Consider the following 10,720-nt stretch of genomic DNA (forward strand, 5'->3'; position numbering starts at 1 on the left):
CTGCACCCTGGATATGTCTTATGAGTTCAAGAGGTCCACGGTTCGACCCTGCATGCACGTCACTACACGCACATTCCCTTACCTTGCAGCCTAAGATGTTGCCTTTGCATAGCCCTACTCGGGGCCTGAACGCAGTTATTACCCAATTCCTTACTAGTATTCCAATGTTAGTTGATTATTTTAGCCTACTTGCATGCTTTAAGTTATACTTATCAAAAAAAACCATTCGTATAGGTGCGCACAGTAAATAGACAATATATTTGTGATTTACATCAAACATGCATTAATCCAAGAATAGATACACGAATTGGTAACAAATATTTTCTTTATTAATCTCTTCTTCGATTACAGACTCGACTCTGCCATGTGCACTCAGCTACAGGGGTTTGCGCACTCAACTCTAGACTACTAGGCCTCTGCACACTCACCTGCAGATCCTTCTCCTACTCTATAACCTAGGACACACTTAGTCACTTAGACTCGATCTTCTCTTCTTGCTTTCTTCTTTCTATTCCTTCTATTATTTGTTCTTTTACACTTAGAGCCTCGCTCTATTTATACAATCCCATGGTTCGTGGACCATGGGTAGGCCGACATTACATTACAAAACTAGGGCGTACAACCCTATGACTCTATCATACATTTTGTGCTCCGCACCTACAATTCGCAGAGTATTTACAAAAATATTGGGTCAAAACTTGGGCTTAGAGCCAGAAATCATGCCTTGGGGGGATTCCATGCCCAACAAGATGCTCTGTACCCTACAAAATTACATCAACATTATCTGGCGGACAAGACAACTAAGTAGCCGAATAAAGGAAAAAAAAGAAGATCGTGTAGAAGAACTGTATACATGTTATGATGTTCCCTCCGTAACAACCAAATCAAGAAAGCATAGAGTAGACCCTGATGTTGGCGTACAAGTGTAACAACATCCACAAAATCAACATTATCATATGATCCCTCATTTAAAATACTAGACTGCACTTGTCCCACTCTTCTGCTTGCATAAGAATGTCAATTCTAGTTCTGTCTCTATTTTCTTCAAGATTACATATCATTTCCACTTCTGACTATCTATTACTTGAAAATAGCTCATCAACCATCATCCTACCCATGTGAGAAGATTTGGAGTTTATACTGGCACTTTTGTTCATGTGATGGTCATTGTCACTGGAGTTCATCATGAAATATAGATTCAGGTGGTATTATGTTGCCAAAAGAAGTGCATCAATTGTAGCTTCATGACTCTCCAAGTTCATCTTATACTTTTGATGCAATTCCTCTGCGAAATGGGTAAACTCTGAGGCCCATAGTTCACGGTCTTGATAATTCACAAGTTGTAAATACTCTGTTTGCAAGTCAAGGTTTTCATCTGCACCTACATCTATCATTAAATTTCTCTTTGACCTGCTCTCTTTTTGCTTAAGCTGTTTCCCATCAAAATTCACATTAATATGACCAAATCTCTGAGTTTCGGGAAGTTTTTCCTCAAAAAAAGTTGAGAATTTATGAAGTGTTATGTTTTTAATCTTAGGAGAAACAAGAAGACTACCATGTTCAGTCACATCAGTCTTTGAATTTCCATCCACCATTTCAAATTTTCTATCACCATCTTCCTCAATGACATTGAGTTTACCTATTATTGTTGGATGTTGATCAGATGAAATAGGTGTGAGGGATGATACTTTATTCTCTGGACCTTTACTTATCAAACTCTTGCAAAGATCAATTCCAGGAGGCAATGGAACATGAGGGGCCAAAATGGAGAGAAGCACACAACATGATCAAAATTTGAAAACCTAAGTGCTCAATTCTTAGAACAACTACAATATTCAAATTTTGGATTGAACATAAAAATGTCATCAAAACAAGAAAAAATATACGAACCTATACACATACATTAGATTTAAAAAATATGATTATTATCAAAATTCAAGACGATTATTAGTAAAACTCAACAAACATATACACGTACATTAGATTTACAAACTACGATTATTATCAAAAATTTCTCACCATAAAATATAAAATAAGTTTTTCAAAAATTATGGGAAGCACTTTTTCTCAAAAGTATGCCACTCAACCCTTCCTCTTCCCATGGTAACAATTATATCTGTGCTACCTATGTGATTTTTGATGTCTCCATGAGTAGCTAACAAGACCAAAAGCGAAGAGGAATTTCATACTCATCAAAACAAAGGAGAACAATTCTTCTACGTCCAGAACTAAGAACTGAATACCCATGTCCATGAAGCCCCTTTCTTTATCACGTTTGAAGACATTGGAGGAATTCCTCCTTTTGTTCCCACCATTGTATAATAGTTGAATGGTCCCATAGTGACCTGCATTTTCACAAAGTTGAAAAAGAAACTATGAAAATTTTAGCTGGAAAACAATTATGCTAACCAAAACAAACAAAAAGGATTAAAATATAAAGTTAAATTCCATAAAAATATTATTGAAATGTGTGGAAGTATTGGTTAATTGGTGAGCTCCACAATATTAATCATTGTATGAATGGTGTGGCCTTATACCACTGGAATGGAATGAGTTTCATAGGGATAAGTTTTGGTGAGAGAACCAAAAAAACCACTAAAATCAAGTATAACAACAAAACATCATACACATTTCAACTACTCCTGGTGATTTTGGATAGGGAACAAGGAATAGAATCATCATTCACTTTAACAAGGAGACCAATAATCTTGCCAAGCATTGGGACTATAGGTCTCCAAGGAGAATCTGCCACCATGGCTATCTAGTTTGTCTGACATGTAGAGGGATCCAACTTCATCTCCTCCAGTCACAAGGTATAGTTTTCCATGCATATTCTTCCTCTTCCATTGAGATCCATCATAAGAGTAGTCTATCATGGCTTTGCAAAAGAAGTCATCCACCAATACATGATCAAAGGTTGGCACTGCAATGGTAGAAGGGGCCAAGGGAGGTATCTTGTCCCACATGTAAAAGCAAAATTTTGCTTCAAATGGAAGTATGAGTGGTGAATTTTCTGAGTAGTACCTGCTTTTATTTAGTGGAGGGACGCCACCCTTGGTGTTCAGACATTGAATGTAGGACACCCAATATGCAGTCCCAAAGTTTTCATGGAAGTTGGCCTCTGCCATAACTTGCTTAGTTTCTGCATAATCTGAACCAGACTTTGATGTTATTTGGTTACATGAAGCCAAGCAGAATGATCAGTGTTTAGTATCCATTAAAGGAATATATTGTATCAAGAATTTAAAAATTTCATACCCTCAACATCAAAAGAGAAATCTAGAACTACAATATGGCTTGTGTTCTTAGACAACTAAATATGTAGCTCTAGTTAGCAATTTATATTTTAAAGAACAAGTTCCAATTAAAAATAGAACAATGAATTTTTTTCTGATACAGGAAATGTGTACACAAAAAATTGATACAGCAAAAAACAAGCCACACATATTCTAAGAACAAAAACCATTTTTTGAAAAGACCAAAAAAGATAAATGGTAAAACAACGCTACAAAGAATAAGGTATGGATTGAAAAAAAAAAGCATTTCTACAAGAGTTCATTAAAAAAATTACCTCAAGACCATAAATGAAGACTGTTGCATTTTAGATTCACCAAGAGGCATGAATTTTCAAATGGTCCCCACATTTCCTCGATCAGACTCTCATAGCCTGGGCACATGTACCCTTGATTTTTACAATATTTCTAACTTTATATTGGCCAAATAAAACACAAAATGTCTAGTTGGGTCACATGAAGGTGATTGATCATACAAAATTCAATTGCACTGCTAAAACCCACATTGTATATCCAAATTTATAAGCAAGGGTTGCTTCATCCAAAATTAAATTGCTTGCATCGTTAAAGACTACATTGTATATCCAAATGTATAAGCAAGGGTTGTAGTATAAGTAGAAAAAGGATAATAGGACTCATTCCAACTCTTCTTGCAGACCTATAGGGAAATCACATTGAAATTTCATTTGGCAGGTGTAAGCCTATGAGAAAAGAAAATCTATTTCTAAATCTAAAGATTGGTGCTATCAGGGTTTGGTGATGCCAATAAGGACAACATCCCACTCTCATAAATATGGAATGATATGTTTCTAGTGGACTATCTACATAGTACACTACATCATTTGACAAACAAAATGAGGAACGTGTTCTGTTAATGTTGAAGTTTGATTGATATTTATGAATGTGATAGAGGGTGAAGAAAATTTTATTAAAAAATTAGATGAATGTTTGAATAAGTGAAATGGAATAAATTATAGAGGATAAAAAGTGTGTGGGAACTTTCTATGGCCATTTCTATATAAATTTGAATGGATATATGTTTGGCCTTTACTACATGGATTTCATGGACAAACAAAAACACTACCCAAAACTATCTGAACAATGGTATCACAAATTCTTGCAAGAAGGATGTAGTACTGGTAAATGAAAAACCTGGGTTGCAAACTATAATACCTAGTAACCAAAGAGGGTGAGAGTAGCTTGAATCTCCTCCTAGTGAATTTTTTCTTTTATGTTCCATAATTTCAATGTTCATCCATTCATCCATTTTGGTATATTTCCTTGGTGGAAAATGGTGTTGATGAGTCTTATAGTTGATCCAAGTTTTTTTTATCTTATGCAAAAATTAGTTATATATGTAGTTGATGAAGCTAAACTATTTGTCCCTTATATAGCCTTATGCCTTAACTAAACCTCTAGGTTCTCCCTTAGTTAGTTGTTGCATGAAGAACAACCACTAGATGAGAATCCCTAACATATAGGATACTAAGAACTTGGGATGTAATGGTGCCATAAAAGCCAAGGACTTTATTGTGGTCCCTCCCTTTTACTCTATGAATAGATAAATCTATTTTAAATATGATTCCCACTTCATATGCAGATGTTCCTGAATATTATTTTGGTAATTAATAAACTACATAGACGAGTGATCAATATGTAAAATACTTTCCTTACTAAGGATATAACATTACCATTGCTTGTGTGCTTGAAGTAGAAAAGTGTATAAATATTGTTGCATATATTATATTTGAGTTTTTCAAGTAAAAAGAGTATATGAATGGTAAGATACTAGATGTCTTCCTTGCTTACGAACAACCTAAGGTGTGCTGTGAAGAAACAACCTAGGGTGTTTTGTGAAGAATCTATCTTCACCTCAAGGTGTTATGTATCAGGAAGTTTAAGCACCAATGCAAAATTTATTGCTCCATGCATCAATGATAAACTTCTCAATGCTAGCAAAATTTCTAGAACAACTGTCACTGAGCTCTTGTAATGTGCAGGGGGCAATTCCACAGTGACTTTCTACTTAATACAGGATTGGGTGTTTAGACCTTTCAAATAATAGGATGAATGGGAATATACCTAGGCATGTGGAGACTGAGCTAATAATTTAGTTAAATGTGACATAAATTTCTGCTTGACTTGTAGAACATAATATTGAATATCAACTGAGAATGTTTGATAGAAGGATGTTGCATTTCCTACTACAATTTTATCACAGATTGTGCAAAATACTTCACTCTTAAAAAAGTAAATGAAGAGTATTAGTATTTGCATATATGAATCTGAGATCCTCTCAAAAAGGAAACAGATCTTAATGTAATGACTATTAGTTGCATTACATCATACAAACTTTGAAGCAACAATTTATGAAGCCTGCGAATTGGGAAACTGTCTACAACTTTGTTTTATAAGAAATCAATAGATGTTCAAATGGACTGTAGTAGATATTTTGGTGTTAACATGTTCTAACATCAACTAGCTTATGCAAGGATTCGAAGTAGTTCCATTAAGCATCATTAATATGCATTTTCATGGATATGTGGATCATTAATTCATTATTGGACAAAGTCCATAATGTATGTTACATCACTTTGCATCTTTACTTATACTCACAATTCTGATAACACATTAAGCATCAAGGTGAACTAAACATTTTATTAACCTTATATTGGCCACAATGAGTGAGTAGCCTCCAAGAATTGGATCTATATCTGACTGTGCACTCTTCTAGTCACGATTGGGTCTCATTGGTTGGTTATGTCAGTCAGAACACCAATACTGGTATTAGCTTGACAAGTTAAGAATATTTTCCCACCAAGGTTAATACATTATTGGTAAGAGTTCTGAACCAATGAAAGAATTATTAAGTAATTATCTATCTCATTCACAGGGTCCCTTTCTTAGGAACACATATTAGTATAACCAGGTTTCAACTTCACAAGATTACAGGGTCTTTATTTGTGACTCTGTAGTGACTGTAATGGTTAATAGATTTCATAGTTATGCAATATGTGTGTCACAAAACCAAAGGTCTTACTTGGGCTCTAGTGATCTTCTTTTGCAATAATTTCTACACTAGTTCAACAAGAAGGGTTCACCCTCCATGTGGGAAAAATTTTCATCAACTACAAAATATGGATAACTTATATCCAAGGAGGCTAAAGTAATGAAGACAATGTCTTCCACCATATATAGACTTATCAATCAATTTTAGCCATGCTGGAACCCTATGACAGTGAGGAAAATATTAAGCAGTCCATTTATACAACTATAGCATGTTTACACCACATCTCATCACCAAAGTGACACTAGAGACCATTAACCACTACCAAAGGAATTCCCATAAGCTCTGACACTATTCAAGGGAAAACTTAGGAAAGTGTGCATCCATTCATGGTGAGATTTTATGAAACTACTATAGGAAGTGTACATAGCCCTTGTTGGAAGTTCTGGATATAGTATAAGGAAGAGAGAAACATTTGTTCATCAACCATTTTCATAGCATCAGGTGAATTGTATATGTTGAGACTATGTGCACAGGTGATATAATAGTATCCCATGTGAAATTCTTGTCCCAATAGTTATCCATCAACAAATTATATATATTTCATTGGACAATGTGATACATGTGGATGACTTTAGAATTTTACGGCTCCAAGAATCACTTTCTATCTTACTGTCTATATGCAAGGAAATCCAAATTATAAGCAGAGAAGTAAATTTATCAAGAGCCCATTTTAAGTAGGTAGGTTTCCTATTTGCATAATCTTTTAAAGGAAACACATATTACTGTAGTTACCAGATTACATACAAGAAAAATTAAATCCTATTACCAGTGTATAAATTTAACCACACCCCCCACAAAAGTAGAGTACTTATCATAATATGACCCTGATATTAAGGTGTTTGGTTCTATGTGATTTGGATTTGTATGAGAATAAGGTCCCTAGTTCTCCTCCCATCCTTTCACAGTCTGCCAATAATGCAGTTGCCACCCCCTCATCAAACAATTGTGCATCCACATAAGAGTAGCATCTCAAATCAGGACATAATTGGAAGGAGATGCATCATTAAACTGAAAACACCCACTTAGGGGGGGGATAGAAACAATGTAGTAAAGGATTATCATCACCACCATCATCATCAAAAAATTATGCATCCACAGGAAGAGTATCATCTTGGATTATAGAATAGTGTACCTTGTTTAATCACAAAATATTGGAAGAAACATTTAGAGGAGAGAAGGGATAAGATGAGGAAGCAGTCCTATTAGTCCCCATAGATTGTCCAACAACTGCAGAGGATGAACATGGAGTACATATGGGTGGACCAACATTAGATGGAGATGTGGAAAGATGCACTATAACTATATAAGATTCATCAACAAGACAAGAGGAATTTTTCATGGATACATGTTAAGAATCATTAGTAGAAAGGAGTGACATAAGAGATATTGGAAAACCATGAAGAAAAGGCTCATCAAATATAGCATCACAACACTCCATCACCATAGTGAGAGGTGGATCCATAGAAATGATACCCTAAGAAGTATCATTGTAGCCAACAAAAGTCCTACAAGAAGCATAATGGATAAGTGACTTAATACACCTTTTATGAGGCGAGTGGACACAAGCAACTAATTTAGAGATCCTGAAATGTGAGATAACAGGTGTCTACACCTGAAACTCCTCACAGAGGGTCATACTAATAATTGCATGAGTAGGTGTGTGATTATGATATCCCTTTAGGATTTTATTATGCTCAACCACACCATTCTTTTACCAAGAATTTCCCTAAGAGTGAATAAATTGTCAAAAAAAATTACTAATGTACTCGCCTCCCCCATTAGTCCAAAGACATTCGATCTTCTATTCGCATTGAGCTTCAACAAGAGATTTGAATTCCCATAATTTGTCAAACACCTCATCCTTGGATTTAATTGTGTGGGCTCATACAATAATCATCAGTAAAAGTGAGGTATTACTTAGCTACCCCAAGAGAAGTAGTGGTTGTGGGACTAGAAATATCATTGTGAACTAGTATCATTATGAGCTTGACCCAATTCCATAGAGAAAGGATCCTATCTAGTGAATCATCAAGCCCAACCAACCAATAGTCAATTTATTGTTCACTAACCACTACCCTAGAATCACTACAAAAATGTCCAAGCAACCCCAAGTAGCCTCCACCAAATCCTGATCCAACCAAATGGAGCAAATAAAATCATCAGTGAAAATGTTATTAAACATTTGAGACCTATTCAAAGAGAATACTTTGAATTATTCTTCGCATATTGGCCAACTCCAATAAGTACCCTAGGAAATCAATATCTCAAACATATAAATAAGGGGCAAAAAGGAACCTTCGACTAATTGAGCAATGTAAAGAATATGATTCTGAATTCTTCAAGGAATGTTCATCTCTATTGCAATAAGAGCATGTTGTCCTCTAATTCCTTTAGGATTTTTGACTTCCCCTTGCGAACTCATGCTTGCATGAGGATGTAGAACCCTTAGAATGGGCTTGATATCTACGAGGTATTTTGTGACACTAGATTAGGTTAAAAGACACATCTTATAATTAGGTGAAGTAGGTTCCTTGAAAAACTGATGAATGTCGTAACAAACGATAGTAAAATTGCAAGGGAAAGATTCTTAAGAACAAAATTAATACATTCAAAATCAAAATCCATTTTACCTTGTTCACAAGATTTAAAAATCTCAATATTTAGGTTTAGATACCAAGCAATAAACTCCTCAACCATAGAGAAATCTCCCATTTTGTGATTGGATAGCTCAATTTCAAGTCAAATGAAGTAGTATTCACTATGCCAAAAACTTATAGAAAGCAAATCTTCTTAATACTTTATTTTATCCTTTGTTCAATGCATAAGGTCTACCTCCACATAAATAATGATCAACCCCGGGGTTGTTGAAGAAAAGTGTAACTAGGTTCAGTATTTGTAAATGTAATTTTGATCTTTGTACTTATCAAGAAAAAGAAATATTACTTTTGTAAATCATTCAAATGAGTTTGTTTCTCATTCCATAGGTTTAAGAAATTAAAAGAATCAAAATCATGCTAAAGAGCTCTTATTGAGCATGAATATGGGTCAACCTAGTGTCAAGTAGCCCTCCAAGAAAAGAACCATCCTCCAAAGAAGAAGACTACCAAGAAAAATGATGAAGAGATCAGTTAAGTCAACCTCAAAGTATATACAAATGACATGTTGGCTCAATAAAAGAGACACATCAATTCACATTGACATGTCAACTTATTATAGAGGCATAAAACCTATAAACAGGCAGCTACATTCACCACAGAAATATATAATTTCAGAGATCTCTTCAAATTCAGAGGTATAGGAACTCAGATTTCAAATGGGTACAGGACTGTCTATCTTCGCATAAGGCTCAGACTTCGATGGCATCACTGTAGCTTCAGATGAGTGCTACAGAAATAGTAACATTCTCAGCATAAGTATGATGATAAGAGTTTTGGTGCAAGAGGGAAAACTATGTTTCATCCTTCTAGACAGTATCATCTTGGCATAGTAGTGATGACAAGAATATCAGAGATCCCACATCAGTCTACACAGTCTTGACATAATTTGGAAAACAAGGTCCTATAGTAACACTCTTTGCAGTCATGATCATAAGAATAGATATGATCTCAATGGAGACTCTATCACAAGGTTATGATCACAACAAAGAAGTAGAAGTCATGAACTCGATGAGCCTAGGTGCATACCTTAAGAAGATCTTAGTGGTCGGTTAATACCTTGATGAAAGTGCAAAGATGTTGCAGTAGCAGTGAAGATCTTGATGATGGCCTCAGTGGTACAACAATCATGATTATCTCAACAATGACAAAGAAGAGGATTTGTGTCTTGGTCTTGGAGTGGCATAGTAATTCAAGGGTCATGGTCTGGGTGTTCGTCAATTGGAATCTCTCTAATTATGTGTGGGTTTTCCTCTCCAAGAGGGAGAGGTGTTGGCCCTTGCAGAATGCCAACATATTGTGTTCTTGTCTCTTTGTTTTTGGTAGCTATTTGATGAAATAAGAAACACACACTCTAATAATGTGAAAGAGAAGATTGTGTTAATAAGAAAATTAAAAATGCCTCAAAAATAGTTATCAAGTCAAGAAGAATCTCACTAAGTACATGTGCCCTAGATTCTTCAACATGGTATCAGAGCTAAGGTGCTAAAGTGTAAGGAAGTGCAGAAAAGAGACATTCAAGGATCACGTTTGCATCTAAGCAAATCAAAAGATGAGTTTGGAAATATGTACAATGATACATCTCATCTTCATATCAAGGAACAGTCTCGGATATCATACTCTTTTTGGTAGTCACAGTTTTGGGTTCATACTACAAAACTAAAATCTATGTCACAAATGTTGAAAGAAACCATGATATTACA

At 35.1% G+C, this 10,720-nt stretch overlaps 1 pseudogene; it reads right to left on the minus strand.

The window, feature by feature from the left end:
- Nucleotides 1-2,192: 2,192 nt before the first annotated feature.
- On the minus strand, nucleotides 2,193-3,173 carry LOC149264138 (uncharacterized; annotated as a pseudogene).
- Nucleotides 3,174-10,720: the final 7,547 nt, after the last annotated feature.

This window comes from Pinus tabuliformis, chromosome 6, assembly GCF_031772625.1.
Source record: "Pinus tabuliformis cultivar Carrire ecotype Pingquan chromosome 6, CPIR1, whole genome shotgun sequence".
NCBI lineage: Eukaryota > Viridiplantae > Streptophyta > Pinopsida > Pinales > Pinaceae > Pinus > Pinus tabuliformis.